Source organism: Pelobates fuscus, chromosome 1 (genome assembly GCF_036172605.1).
Source record: "Pelobates fuscus isolate aPelFus1 chromosome 1, aPelFus1.pri, whole genome shotgun sequence".
Lineage (NCBI taxonomy): Eukaryota > Metazoa > Chordata > Amphibia > Anura > Pelobatidae > Pelobates > Pelobates fuscus.
In genome coordinates, this window is record NC_086317.1 from 428,201,077 (window position 1) to 428,217,797 (window position 16,721).

The window sequence follows — 16,721 nt, forward strand, 5'->3', positions numbered from 1 at the left end:
TAAATGAAGTAAAAACATAAACCAATCTCAATGAACTTTCATTTGTAGTCTCCAAATCATGTGGCTCCAATATTTTGAAAGTGCCTATATGTACATTGAACAGCCACAAAATTAAATCCAATTATAGGCAAAGTGAATAACATTGATTATATTGTTACGAAGGCACCTGTCAATGGGTGGGATATAGTTCCAGACGCCATTGAATATGAGCATTTGCCAACTCCAGTCGGTTACAACGACGAACTGCAGTCAGGTCGAGACCTGGATGAGGATGACAAGCATGCAGATCTTCAAAATTTGAGATAGATCAATGCTGCCTCTTCTTTACTAAGAAAACACAGAAAAATACAACCAGCTCTCAAAAATATAGGAAAAGCCCCCAGTGAAAGAGTTCAGATTTTTCTCAACATATAATTATTATTTTTTTCTATTATTTTGCAATTAAATTACATTTTATTTAAATTTAAATTTAATTTAGATACAATTTAATTAAAAGAACACTTTAGGCACCGGAACCATTATAGCTTAATGTAGTAGTTATGTGGCAAAGAGATGGTGTCTGCAATATCTGACGTAAACATTGCTATTTCTGAAAAACTGCAGGACTTATGCTGCTGACTAATGTGACCTCTTATAGCTGTCACATGGACAATCACAAGAGACTACCTGGGGTAGATCTTGCAAAGATTGCAGGACCAAAGTTCTGCTTCTCCACACTCGGCATGGAGACACTGAATACTCCCTATTGAGATGCACATGCCCCCCTATGGGTAAGCATTGCATTGGCTTAGAGAAGTAAGACAGTTATTATAGATTTAGTTTTGGCTGCTGAAGAACAGAAGAATTAAAACAAAGAAGACTTTGGATGGTAAGAATAATTTTTATTTTAACAGGTTTTAGATTTATTGGCTTCTAGCTCTGCCAGCAGGCAAATAGTTCTTCAAATTATCAATTCATTTGCAAAAAGCAAGTAAATGATAATTTCTGAATGTGCATCCTACCAGATGCATTCAGTTTATCATCGGCTGCCATGCGGTTATTGATAAATCTCCAATTCCTGCGTTGTAAATTATTCCAGATGCAAAAACCACTGATTTTCTAAATCATCTGAACGAATGTTACAGAATTAGTAGGATCGAACAAATCCTGACCAGAGTTTGTGTTTAGTAAATCTGTGAATTGTCAGTGAGATTGGAATTCCGTAATTTTCACTGGATTTTGTCCATTTGTACAAAAAAAAAAAAAAAAAGAGCAAACTATTATATCAACATTTATAAGGTCTATTTACTTACTAATTAGTTACACTCGGAAATCAGTTAAAGAGCTATGATATGTATTAGAATGGCTTGCGGTTGCAAGAACCTGTTTTTTTTTTTAGCGATTTCTAATCGCAGAAGAGCACTGGCCACAGTGAGCTAAAACCATGAATGACACAGTTACTCTGGTCTAACCAGCAAAGTGGGAAGATTAAAGGAAAATGTCCTATCTGGTGCTGAGATTTTCAAATACGCATCTGTAACTGATTATCAAAACATAGTACAAAAACCTAGATATGACCCTTACATCTCACGTATGATCAAATGTACTTTAAGCTACACTACAGAACTCAATAGTGTAGTTCATTAGAATGAGAACAAAGAAGACAGGAATAAACATCTGAAGGTGTACTATGGGGAAATGGAATGGAGTATCACATTTTAATTAAGCATAGCACACGTTTATCACATACAAACATTAACAAACATAGCGGGTACTTTTTATTTTTTACACAGCACACATTTATCTTTTTTTTCTTTGCACTGTCAAGGAGTGGGTGCAGGAGTCGTGCAAAGGTCAGAGGAGAGAGGTGGGACTGAGTAAAGGGTTTAAGGAAAGCAGCTTGGCCCACTACGATAGACAAACAAGAAATAAGAGGTGCAGGAGGGTTGGTTTTAAGGATCGGGAGCTTGTGGACAGCTTACCCTCATTATGGTACCTTTCAACCCACAGCAGACAGGGAAGAGGAATGGGTAGGAGGCCTCTTAACTTTCCGCCTTATCCTTCCACACACTGAATTAAAAAAAAAGTTAATGTATTTTTCTAATAAAGGATGTAGGACAGAAGTCATTATCTCTCTGGGTTAGAGTACCATCATGTAGATATAATGTGACTTTTAGAATATTGTAGTGTTTTTAAACCTTTACTCGGTCTGTTTGGTGTGCGCTATAAATGTTGGTATGTCCCTTTGATCGCTTTCTCTTATTGACTATGGCCTCATTGGTTATAAATATTGCAAAACTTGTCCATTTATAAGAATCCCTGTTGTATTATTATTATTATTATTATTATTATTATTATTAGAATACTTATTATCATTTTTTTATAGCACCAACATATACTGCCATGCTTTACACTAATAGAATATAGATATTTGACAACACGTTATTGACATACAGAATATTAACTGGGACAAAAGGTGAAGAAGGTACAGGCTAGGGAGTAGCATTTTGATCCAGTATTTTACAGTCCTTCTATTTACTATTGCCTTTAACTATCTGCCTTTTCTGACATTTTATCTGGACAGTTTAATAACCTGAAAGTCACAAATTCCAATGTTTAAAGTTTGATTGCAAAGACAGAGGTTGACTATGATTATATTGTATTAAATTAAATCAGTGGTATTCTGTCCTCACACTAATATATTGTCAGAGTTTAGTAGTAAGTTCTTCAGATTTTCCTGTAAGATGACTGTTCTCTTAATATTTTACTTCTGATGCTTTGATTGCACGAGAACAATATCACTCAGGCACACACATTGACAGACCCAGAATTTCAGCTTACCATACAGGCGCATGCTTTTTATCTTATCCTAAATGTTTAATACTGTCTGATACTTTGCTTCTACTCGCAAAATGAATTATCACATTGTATCTGTGTTACCAAACTGCCCTCTTGTGGGACATGAACTCCTACTATTACAATTTATATTTTAAAATACTATTTTAACCACAACATGATTAGAAAACTGTAAATTGCGTATAATAAGAATTTATTTTCTAAGAACAAATGCATATTATATAGAGTATGACCATTATTGATAGCAAAAAAACAAGGTGCAAGACAGTACTGAGAATGGACAACAGCCGAAATATCCTGTCCTTTGGTGGGTCCCTGCTCAGATCTTAAGCTGGTTTTAGCTTATTGCAGAAAGTACCAGGCCATTTGCATATCAGACTGATTTCACCCAAAAGGGTGGTCCAGAACTGAAATGCAGGTAGACTTTCTCTGCACGAGAGATACAGCAACCCCAGACGATCGTTTCAGCCTTGATAGGCATCGTCAGTACCCCTCTAGGCATCGTAAGCAAGGGGTCCACATCTCAATCACCGTCTAAACTTAGGGAGAGCAAAAAAACAAGAGTACTGAGAAAGGACAACAGCTCAAATAGCCTGTATGTTTTTGTATGTTGGAAGCTTGCAACATGGCATCACCGCCACAGAGTCGGGAGAAAGTGCACAGTGAAAGAGATCTGGGGGTGAGTGGGATACCCCCTGGCAAAGCATCTCCACAAGCACCAGTTCCTCCTAACAATGACTTACCTGGGTTGAGGGCCATCAGGGACTTAGTCCCGTTGCATCCCCCATGTAGAAGGAAAACCCACCACCACTGGCGGTGACGGAACACCCGGAGCTTCTGTAATTTCCCAAAAGGGAAGAACTTGGACTCCCGAGTTCGTGGAGCACAGAAGTTGGTCTTCGCAACGGTTTGGGGCGGGAGGGATCCCATACTGCACACTCACCTTGTCACACTTTGCAGCAACCTTCCTGCTTTCACGAATCTGGGTATCAGCTGATGCTAAACTAATCTCCAGGGGCATGCCAACTGTTTGGCCTAGGTGTCTCCCTAAAATCAGTTGCCACTACACTGTTCTTATAAGCCCACTCTGACATTCTGTTGTGTTGTTCCTTTCATTTTTACGTTTGGCTTTATCAGTACCATGACTTTGAGTCTAACCCCAGTGGTTCTTCACACTTGCACATATATTATGTTAAGCGACACTACTATCATGCTCCAATATCTAAGTCTAGCTAATTTACTAATCCTTTTTTGTCCTTTCTGATCCTTAATAAATATTCCTATTTTGCCATCATCCTACATTGTGACGCCTGTGGGTCTCTATTTCTCAGGACTCATAAAACACTTCAGCAAACTAAAGTGCTTTAGGGGTCTGGAATGCCAGTTTAAAGGGGAACTTTCACTGGGATGTAGACCATTGAAGAAACATTGAAAATTAGATTTTTCATTTTCTTTTCTTTTAAATTTATATAAAAAAAAATAAACAGCATCATGATGCAGTTCAGACAAAGTAAAGCCAGTGCGAACATTGCAAATGAAGAGAATAAATTGAAACATTGTTCTATTTTTCTCTTCTCTGTATGCTTTCTCTATACTGACTGGCAGATACAAAGGGCGTGCTTATAACAAAGAGCTAAGATGGAGTATTGCAGGATAAAGAGGGTGTGGATTTCTAGATTCCATTTTATTCTCCACACCTCACAAATATAGTATATATAAAAGTATAAATATAGTAATATATAAACATAGTCCTGGGAAGTGCAAGTTCCCCTTTGTAAAAATGTATCAATTAATAGTTTCCTGGTAATGTATTAATTAAATTAAAGCTGTGAAGGGGACTGGTCTGTATTTATGTCAAGATGGACACATGACAGGACTCCATAGTCATTACATTTCCATACAGTGAAGCTCCATAATTCCGTCCTTCTCCAAGGGGCAGAGAATCAGTTAAGACATATACACACCTGATGTAATGGTCTCAGTGCAGGAAAGGTGTGGAGTATCTAGAAAAATTTATATCTAGAGTATCTTGAAAAAAATATATATTCCTATCAGGTTTTTTTTTATTTGAATTTTTTTTTAAATCACTGCTATAGTCTTAGCCTGAATTTCAGTTTTTTTTTTTTTTCGTATGCAAAATATTAGCAGACATAGAACTAGTTTGATGAACGACTGCGCTGTTGCCTACGCAGAGGCATAGTACGTCTTACATTAGTTGGGGCAAATATGTGCATTAAAGATAATTTGCAGTTGTACAGTTTCATGGTATAGCATATTATTTAACAACATAGCAGAAAATAACATAAGTCTACAGCACACAGTTTAATCTAAGAATGTCTCTTTGTATGTCAGTCTCAAGACGTGATAGTAATTTAAGTCTGGGTATCACAACATTGTCGAGGTGTTTCATTAGTTTGACGGCCAGCTATGTCAGGTGGCTCTGGTTTTAAGAAATTATAAGTTATACGTTTCATTACACTCCGTCGCATCAGGTCAAGGTCTGGTTTTGGTTTGTTTGCTAGGCGATACTGGCTTGTAATAATAGGGTAATACAATTGGGCGTGGACACGGAAAGCCTATTTCTGCATAAGGAGTCTATCCAGCATATCAAGCCTACCTAGCCTAGGCCTACGTCTAAAAACGTTTGTTTTGTAACCTAAGTCAGTATAAACAGCAGTGTAATATTAAGCTATAGCAGCCGTTAGTGGTCCGGGTTTCCTGTGCATATTTGGGCCGAATGGTCCCTCGCCACCCGCAAACCGGTTCGAAGCATAAGCAAGCATAGTTGGCCAAAGAGTAGTAATTTAAAAACTGTGCAAAGCGTGGTATAGGTCAATGTGCATTATGGTATAGCATATTATTTAACAACATAGCAGAAGATAACATAAGTCTACAGCACACAGTTTAATCTAAGAATGTCTCATTGCATGTCAGTCTCAAGACGTGATAGTAATTTAGGTCTGAGTATCACAACAGTGTGAAGGCATTACTTTGATTTGATGGTCAGTTATGTTAGGCGGTTCTGGTTTTGATGAAATTATAAGTTATAATTCAAGTTTTGTATCAAAGTTGGTCCCTGCTTCCAAAAGGGGAAGACATAAAAAGGGAAAAAAGGGCCTACGTGAAGTCCCCATTTAAGCACCGGTGGGAGTATCTCCCATCGGTCCAAAAGGGCCTTGTGCCGTGCACGCGCATCCGGGCATAGTAATACACCCTGAAGTAAAGTAATAAAAGGAAAGAAGTAAGGTGCTGGCAATACAGGTATGGAACAGGTCTGCCCATCCCCTTCAAACCTAGCAGTCCGTTACAGTCAGATGTGAACGAGCAATGTAGCCTTACGTACAATGTGTGTCTTAGATCATATCTGTGTGCTGTATTTAAGCGATGGGTCATATATAACAACAGTAAGCTTACGCCCATGCGGTCACTGTGGCGTTAACTGCGTATTCCTTTATTATAATGAGATTATATAGAGCGGTTTGTTGCTTACAGCTAGTCAGATAGGTATTGTGTGCAATAATTAACGACCTGGAACTGTGGCCCCTGTGGGCATTGCAGCCTACCCAGCGTATACATGGCTAATACAAGTTAACAAGCAGGAATCATGGGGCAGTGAGAAGTCATAGCTATCTTATAACTGTGCCTAGTGAGTCATGACACAGGCATGCGATAATAATGAATGCATAAAGAATAAAAATAAATGATGAGAACTATAACAATACGGGAACAGTCCGATGAGGGCCTCCCATGGCTCAGCCGCAGTGCATCACCCAAGACGTCGAGTCTCCATCCGTCCTCCCCAAGACGACCCCAGCCCAGCACCTGGGTCCTCCGCGGTGCTGTGGGCACTCAGGAGCAGAAACAGTCCACTTGACCCCCACACCTAGAGTCCGCGGGCCCCCTACTCCCTGCACCTCCCCATCACCACCTCAGACCCAGTGAAGCACGTGTCCCAATGTCTCTCCCGGTGCCGGCCACACACTCGGAGCCGGTGCGCGCCGCTCCCGGCCACCGGTCCGCCGGAAGGGCCGCGCTGTCCCACCCCACAGGGCTCGCGGCATCAGGGACATGGCTCTCTGGGGACCCCACAGACCCAGAGGCCAGGGCACTCACTTTTCTGCAGGCTAGTAGCCATCGCTGGGGGTCCATCCGGCTCTCAGCAGTGCCAAATTCCACACGGGCCGTCCAGGTCAGCTCACCATGGTGGGCGTTTCACATAGTTACTCCAACTCTGGTAGTTCAGATATGTCTTTAAGTAGAACCTGTCCCGGCTGTTGGGCACAGCCATGTCAGGTCACCAACCTCCATAACCTCTGTGATGGCTTGAGTCACCTCATTCCCTGCCTGGGTGCTTCCTCAGCAAAGTGTGTCCTTCCCTCCGTGTCAATGTCCATTTCAGCTGGCTGGCTGTCCATCACACAGCTATCGCCAGTGTAGGCTTTCAGCACACAGCACATGCGGAGGCTCCCGTTGCGGCCCGTGCCATCGTCATGAGGCCGGGATAGCCCCCACCGGCCAAGGGGGGGGGGCATGGCCGTACCCCGGGCCGAGAGTTACCCCACGTCGGAGCGCTTATCATGTAGCGGATGTCTCAGTTCCTCAGTTCCACGGCGCCATGCGGCAAGTAATGGACGCCGGTGTTCAGTGCCGCCTGTAGGCCGGACACGGCCCTCTCTGCCTGCCCAGTATGCGGTGAGCTTCGTGCGGGTATTGAGTGGGAGCCGGAGCCTCTCCCCTTTCAGGGATGGCGGGGAATTTGGCTTTTGAGAGGTCTGGGGCTGTATTCAGTGCGTTTTCAGAGGTTTAACGCCGGAGCACAAGCTGATGGCGTCCACTCGGCCTGGCGGTCCGGCCCCGCCCCCCTATCAGGTTTTTTTATGTAGAAAGGTTGTCAAATATTGCTCGTTGAGAGTTAGCTTACAAATGTCAGTGTGCAAAGTGAGCTATTACCCCTTAATTCTGATTTAAATAGGATTGCTAATCAGAGTTAGGGCTGATATAGTTTTTGCATGAAAAAAACAATGTTTTGGAAAATGCTGCCCTACAAACCTGTCGTATTAGTCTTCCCACACAGAAAACCACTTTCTCTGTGTACATAGCTCATTCACTGACAGTATGGAATTATCTGAACTACAAAGCAACCTGCATTAGAAGGAGAGGGCATACATGGAGATATATAGTAAGTATATCATTATCTGTTAGCCTGTAGTTCCCCTGACTGTCTGAAACCAGGTTGTGAACTTAAACCAGCTCACTCAGTGCTGTTAGAAGCTGAGCTTTGTGAAACACAGAAACAAATAATGTGACGGCAGATAAGAACCATTTGACCCATCTAGTCTGCCTAATTTTTTAAATACTTGTATTAGTCACTGGCCTTTTCATAAGTCTAGGATAGCCTCATAACTACCCCATGCATGCTCTCTACCACTTAAGCTGGAAGGCTATTCCATGCATCCACTACCCTCTCAGTAAAGTAATACTTCCGTATATTATTTTTAAACCTTTGCCCCTCTAATTTAAGACTATGTCCTCTTGTTGTGGTAGTTTTTAAATATGGTCTCCTCCTTTTAAATATGGTCTCCTCCTTTACTGTGTTGATTCCCTTTTATGTATTTCATTGTTTCTATCATATCCCCCTGTCTCGTCTTTCCTCCATGCTTTACATGTTAAGATCCTTTAACCTTTCCTGGTAAGTTTTATCCTGCAATCCATGAACCAGTTTAGTAGCCCTTCTCTGAACGCTTCTTTCCAAAGTATCAATATCCTTCTGGAGATACGGTCTCCAGTACTGCGTACAATACTCCAAGTGAGGTCTCACTAGTGTTCTGTTCAATGGCATGAGCACTTTCCTCTTTCTACTGTAATACCTCTCTACATACAACCAAGCATTCTGCTAGCATTTCCTGCTGCTCTATTACATTGTCTGTCTACCTTTAAGTCATCTGAAAAAATTACTCCTAAATCTAATTGTGCATTCACTGATAGGGAAGTATTTCTGGCATAAGGGGCTGTGACTAAAGAGAAACCTCATGGTGCAGCATTTTGCTAAATAATGATTGATTTATTTATGAAATAAATGACAACATATTAATCAGGCCAAATCCAAATCAAATGCAATTAAGATGGTCTGGTGCCTGAACTGTCCCTTTAATAATTTTAGCTCTTATATTTGTTGATTGATTGACTTAATTATATGAACTGACTGTGTACTGGCAGCTCAATGGTTCAAGCAGCTTTTCTAATTCTAAAGATCTTCAAGTCAGAATATAAAGAGTAGGTTACCTTGACATCCATAACTTTAACATCTGAATCAGTGGGATTTACAAGCTCAACTAGACACGGGTATCATTTCTATAAACCTCTTATCCCCTCTGACTCATTTACTGCGTATCACTAAACTGAATAGCGTTAGGACTTTAAATTTTATTCAAAGTAAATTTTCTGTTTAAGGTCAAAACAATCAAACTGGAAAAACTCTCAAAACCAACTAAACTTCCATTTCAGCTACTTTGGCCTTAAATTTGAAACTCACTTTGAATTGACTTTGAATTCCTGACAATTCTATTTGTGTTTCTTTACCACGTTATTCTAGACGGTGAGCATATTGAGCACGACCTTTTTCCCCTCTTATGTCTGTTTGAAAATAACTTGTGTCTCAATGTAAAATAACCTCATTTTATAATTGTAAAGTGTATAATGCTGGTCCTACATACATGCTAAAAATAGTAATAATAATAATAATAATAATAATAATAAAAGGTCCAAGTTAGATCACTGTGGATAATTTCCTATGCTTGTATGGCAAGTCTGCTAAAATTAATCACAACAAACTTGAATTTAATGAGCAGGAGCAAACATAGGCCATGATTTAATATTTGTGGATAAGCATTTAAAATGATTTAATATTTTGTAAAACATATTACAATTATGATATTTTTTCGATATGATATACATTTTAATATAGTAATATTTGACAAGTTGATCCGATAATATTAAATATTTTTCAAAGCTTTTCATAAAATATTAAATCAAGGCCATAGTAAGAAGTAATGTTCTAAATAACTGTCTTTTAAACTTTTTAAAAAAATAAATAAATTAAGGTATTCTTTTTACAGTGCAATATTTTCATTATCCACTAGATGTCTCTAGAGAAACATACAAGTTTTATAACTCGGGACACATATACACTTGGTAGACTAGGCAAACATGCCTGTATCTGCATATTACATATAACTCATGCAATGTTGGGAACTAGCTCTGATAACGGCAGCATTTGAGCAGAACTTATAATATAGAGTGCATAATAAAAAAAATATTTCAGTAGCCATACATGTTTAGCATGTTACTCATTTTGCACTGATTTGCATTCAACACACATATACTGTTTAATTAAAGTCAAAATGATTACAGCTTATTTGTACATCACCAGAATATACCATAGTGTGTATAGTTTGTGAGGCGATAACAGAGCCTTATTAAGATTGCCAAAGGCACTAGGCTGGTTATCATAGTGTGTGTGTGCGTGTGTGCGTGTGTGCGTTTGTGCGTGTGTGTGTGTGTGCGTGTGCGTGTGTAGATTGACTGTATGGGGGGCTGAGTGTGTCTGTGTGTGAGGTGGCTGACTTTTGTGCATATGTAATGGCAAAGATATCTATTTTCCAGCTACTTTATTGGACCTTATTACAAGTTTCTGAAGGAAAATGTTGAATAACCATCATTTCAGAATGACTGACAGTGAAAACTCAGATACAGGTAAAATAAATCTTTGCCATTGGAGGCATTAATCCCCTTGAATTTTTCCATGTCAATCTTTCACTCTGTTCTGTCTTCTGAGGAACTAATGAAGCCGGAGGTACGGAAATAGGGAAGAAGACACATTGTTTTAAAATTAGTGTTCCTGCTGCATAACTCAACTACTGGCAAGTTGCCTTTGTGTGATATCTCTTGCCATTCATCTACTTTTTCTAATATTTGTGAAATAGATGTACCCAAAGGGAAACAATTCTACTGCATAAGAGATTATTGTTTTATAAAGCAAAAACATGCTTCCATTCAGCATAAGGTATTTGAAATGGATTGCCCGCTTGGTCTTCCTGGAAAAGAGATACAGAGATGAGGGAATAAATAGGAAGATTGGCATTCTACTCGTTAAAAAATATCCAAGCATAGTTTATTACAATTTATGTCCCATCAGTACATACATATACCTAATATTTATGCCTCAATGCATACCACATTTCTATTTGATCTTAAACTCATCTTCCACCTACTACATTATATGGTGCAGTGACCAACAGGTATTTCCCCTATTTTAGTTATACAATGGGCTGGTTTAACTTCACTCTGTGTACAAGATGAAAGTTAAAATATAAATATTTATTTTAGCCTTAGATAATAAAAATGCATAAAGCCAGTAGTAATCTTGCTTTTAATTGAACTTGACATTTGTGTGGTCACCGTACTTAACTTTCCAAATGACTGATGTGGATTTGAAAGTGCACTCAAGAGGTAATGAAAGCCACAGTAATAAACTAGGGATAGTTTTATTCTTTTAGAATTTTGTACCTCTATTCAAAAGCTTTTATGCTTGCATTCCTTTGGTCTTTTAGGTGTGTTGTTAACAAGGTGTTTGAGTTAGCAGAAGAGGATTTGTACAATGGAATGCTGATTTTAATAGCCTAAGGCTCAACATTCCATGATATTTAATTTAAAAAAATTAAAAGATTTTGCTCCGGGGTAAGAACTATCCGTACTTTAATGCATAACAGACTTATAACATGTTACCTATATTAGTTTGTGGTTTTAGGTATCTGCTCTTCCCTCTGTCTAGATATCCTTTATATTTAAAATAAGATGACATTCTCAAATAATTTGATGTGAAAATCAGAAAAATAGCCTCAGTGTAGTGTAACAGGATTATTTATCACAGTGAGATTCGCTTCCAGCTCTCTTATTTTGGCCTTAATGGGACACTAGAGGCCCCAAGGCCACTTCATCTCATTGAAGTGGTCTGGGTACAAAGTACCGGTCATTTTAACCCTGCATCTGGAAATATTGCAGTTTAAGAGAAGCTTCAATCTTTAAATTGCAGGGTTAAGCCTGCCTCTACTGGCTGTGTACCGAACAACCTCAAGAGGAGCTTCCTGGCATCTTCACATTCCCATAAAAAAGCATTTATTCGATGCTTTTGTGTGGGAAAGGCTTAATGTGCTTGTGGTGCATTAGGGTTCCCCTATTGGCTGATGTTGGGGGAGCAAGTGCCCGACCCAACACCGAGGGACCTCAGCGCTGGAATCAAGTAGGGGGGCAAACGGACACTATATTGTTAGAAATACAGTTTTGTATTCCTATCACTATATGTTCCTTTAAATTTGAATTTCACTTTGAATTCCCAACAATTCTCACTTTTATGAATAACCTTGGAAGTTTTTTATATGCAAATCATTTGAGATGCATATGGTCAAAAGATAGACCATCAAAACAAAATCTTCAAAGAGGAGCTGTAAGTTTTCTGTAAATTACATAATTGAACAAAACATTGTAACATTGTATATTTTCCATGTGATTCTCCTTTTGTTTTAAATTTATATTAACGATTTAGCAAATTACATCACAATTCAGTTCAATGCAGGCACAGACAGGGCATACATTGAAAATGAGCATGTAATTATTAACTCCTCCTACCCTTACATTTCTCTCAATTTTATGGACTCCCAGATGAGGGGATTATATTATAAATATATTACCCAGCAGGATCAATGGTTTGTCGCCTACTTATTTAATAGTAGGGATCTCCATTTTCCTTTATTTGTGATATTCGTAGCAATAACACCGAGGATTCAAGAGGTTCTCATAAAATTTATCCTTCATGATTCTTGCCCAATAGCAAAATGGTCACTTGCTTTATTCATATTTCCATTAATTTGCTTTATACAAGTTACCTGCCCCAGTGTAAAGCAAAAACAAAATTGCCCTAAAAAATGTAGCATTTTGAAGGAACTGCATACATACTTACATTTTCTGAGCAATTCTTCTTAAAATCAAATTGCGAAAAGGTGTGGCTGAATGTAATCAAGCATGTCCAAATTGTTTCAAGTTTCATTAAATTGTCTTGTAATTATACACATGTGAAAAAATGTTAATGATCGTAATTTGAGCTAAAACAGTAAAAACGACTCTAAATTGGTTCATAGAGCTATTATTAAAACAAGATTTATCACAGTTTCGTATTTCTTCTTCCTCACCTGTGCCCTGATGTTAAGAGGATTTATTTCCACTAAACAATGATTAACTCACAAATGTCAATATAAGCTACAATGTTTCGCATACCTTTTCAATCCTAACATTTTTTTAAACTTGCAACCTGAAATGAAAGTTAATTTTAATGGAATCTTAACATAAGTTTTATACAACATACCTGACACATTAAAGGTAACACTATGTCTTTACCCAAGAGGTAAATAAACAGAAAAATAGACATTTGTTTGTTTCATATGTATACAAACCATAGCTATAAAACCTTAAAAACAACAGTCATGGTTTTAATGTCCTTAAATTTAGCAAATTTTGAACAACCTCTGTAGCACTGTGAACTATAGCACAACTATGACTCTACCTACGGATGGTTGTTCAAGTGTCCAGGTATGGAGGCTAATTATCAGGAGAAGCAATTACAACACTAATGGTAACTCTGAAACAGCTGGAGAGATAATAAAAAAAGTAAATGAGACAAAAATAGCCTAGACATTTCCACAAAGTTGTACCTCACATTAGTGATGTACCGAACGATTCGCTGGCGAATAGTTCCTGGCGAACATAGCGTGTTCGCGTTCGCCGCGGCGGGCGAACACATGCGTGGTTCGATCCGCCCCCTATTCGTCATCATTGAGTAAACTTTGACCCTGTACCTCACAGTCAGCAGACACATTAGAGCCAATCAGCAGCACACCCTCCCTAGCAGACCCTCCCACATCCTGGACAGCATCCATTTTAGATTCATTTGGAAGCTGCATACATTTTTTTTTTTTTTTTTTTTATTATTTTTAATTTTTTTTTCTTTATTTTTTATTTTTATTATTTTTTTAATTCTTTATTTTTCTAGTGCATGGAGGTATAACAAATGAGCATGTGGTACCCCAACGGAATTCCTTATGCTTTTCAAGTAACAATTGTAACAATAGGTTATATGTTAATACCTTACAGGGAGTGCAGAATTATTAGGCAAGTTGTATTTTTGAGGATTAATTTTATTATTGAACAACAACCATTTTCTCAATGAACCCAAAAAACTCATTAATATCAAAGCTGAATATTTTTGGAAGTAGTTTTTAGTTTGTTTTTAGTTATAGCTATTTTAGGGGGATATCTGTGTGTGCAGGTGACTATTACTGTGCATAATTATTAGGCAACTTAACAAAAAACAAATATATACCCATTTCTATTATTTATTTTTACCAGTGAAACCAATATAACATCTCAACATTCACAAATATACATTTCTGACATTCAAAAACATAACAAAAACAAATCAGTGACCAATATAGCCACCTTTCTTTGCAAGGACACTCAAAAGCCTGCCATCCATGGATTCTGTCAGTGTTTTGATCTGTTCACCGTCAACATTACGTGCAGCAGCAACCACAGCCTCCCAGACACTGTTCAGAGAGGTGTACTGTTTTCCCTCCTTGTAAATCTCACATTTGATGATGGACCACAGGTTCTCAATGGGGTTCAGATCAGGTGAACAAGGAGGCCATGTCATTAGATTTTCTTATTTTATACCCTTTCTTGCCAGCGTGTGATGGAGCATTGTCCTGCATGAAAATCATGTTTTTCTTGAAGGATGCAGACTTCTTCCTGTACCACTGCTTGAAGAAGGTGTCTTCCAGAAACTGGCAGTAGGACTGGGAGTTGAGCTTGACTCCATCCTCAACCCGAAAAGGCCCCACAAGCTCATCTTTGATGATACCAGCCCAAACCAGTACTCCACCTCCACCTTGCTGGCGTCTGAGTCGGACTGGAGCTCTCTGCCCTTTAACAATCCAGCCATGGGCCCATCCATCTGGCCCATCAAGACTCATTCTCATTTCATCAGTCCATAAAACCTTAGAAAAATCAGTCTTGAGATATTTCTTGGCCCAGTCTTGACGTTTCAGCTTGTGTGTCTTGTTCAGTGGTGGCCGTCTTTCAGCCTTTCTTACCTTGGCCATGTCTCTGAGTATTGCACACCTTGTGCTTTTGGGCACTCCAGTGATGTTGCAGCTCTGAAATATGGCCAAACTGGTGGCAAGTGGCATCTTGGCAGCTGCACGCTTGACTTTTCTCAGTTCATGGGCAGTTATTTTGCGCCTTGGTTTCTCCACACGCTTCTTGCGACCCTGTTGACTATTTTGAATGAAACGCTTGATTGTTTCGATGATCACGCTTCAGAAGCTTTGCAATTTTAAGAGTGCTGCATCCCTCTGCAAGATATCTCACTATTTTTGACTTTTCTGAGCCTGTCAAGTCCTTCTTTTGACCCATTTTGCCAAAGGAAAGGAAGTTGCCTAATAATTATGCACACCTGATTTAGGGTGTTGATGTCATTAGACGACACCCCTTCTCATTACAGAGATGCACATCACCTAATATGCTTAATTGGTAGTAGGCTTTCGAGCCTATACAGCTTGGAGTAAGACAACATGCATAAAGAGGATGATGTGGTCAAAATACTCATTTGCCTAATAATTCTGCACTCCCTGTAGTCTGCGCGGAGCCCTCCATGGGTGAAGACGGATTCATTTTTTTTTTGCGCTCTGGTTTTTATTTTATTTTTAAGTTCGACGGGTATGATGGCTTTTTATTTGGCCTTTTTTGGGGCTGAAAAATTAAGATTTTAGAAAAAAGAAGACGTTGAATAGTAAGTTGAATTTTACTTTACAGGGTAGTAATTTTATTCCACCCTCAGTATTTTTTAGGGTGAGGGGGGGAGGTAGGGGCTTTTTTATTTGGGTCTGTGACTAGGGGCTTGGGGACCCCTAGTCACCTTTGATGGGGGAGGGGGGATTTTCATTTAGGGCCCCCACCCGCCTCTCAGGGGTGGGTGCCGGGGGGGACAGTAGGGCCCCTACCCACCGCGCAGTGGTGGGGGCCGGGGGGAGGACAGTAGATCCCCCCATTATTCTTTTTTAGGGCCCCCACCCGCAGCTCAGGGGTGGGGGCAGGGGAGAGGACAGTAGGTCCCCCTATTATTCTTTTACAGGGCTCCCACCCGCAGCTCAGGAGCCATGTTATTCTGTATATAGAGGGAGCCATGTTTGCACTGTATATAGAGGGAGCCATGTTACTCTGTATATAGAGGGGAGCCATGTTTACACTGTATATAGAGGGGAGCCATGCTACTCTCTATATAGAGGGAGCCATGCTATTCTGTATATAGAGGGAGCCATGTTTACACAGTATATAGAGGGAAGCCATGTTACTCTGTATATAGAGAGGAGCCATGTTTACACTGTATATAGAGGGAGCCATGTTACTCTGTATATAGAGGGAGCCATGTTACTCTGTATATAGAGAGAGCCATGTTTACACTGTATATAGAGGTGAGCCATGTTACTCTGTATATAGAGGGAGCCATGCTATTCTGTATATAGAGGGAGCCATGTTTACACGGTATATAGAGGGAGCCATGTTTACACGGTATATAGAGGGATGCCATGTTCCTCTGTATATAGAGAGGAGCCATGTTTACACGGTATATAGAGGGAAGCCATGTTACTCTGTATATAGAGAGGAGCCATGTTTACACTATATATAGAGGGAGCCATGTTACTCTGTATATAGAGAGGAGCCATGTTTACACTGTATATAGAGGGGAGCCATGTTACTCTGTATATAGAGCGGAGCCA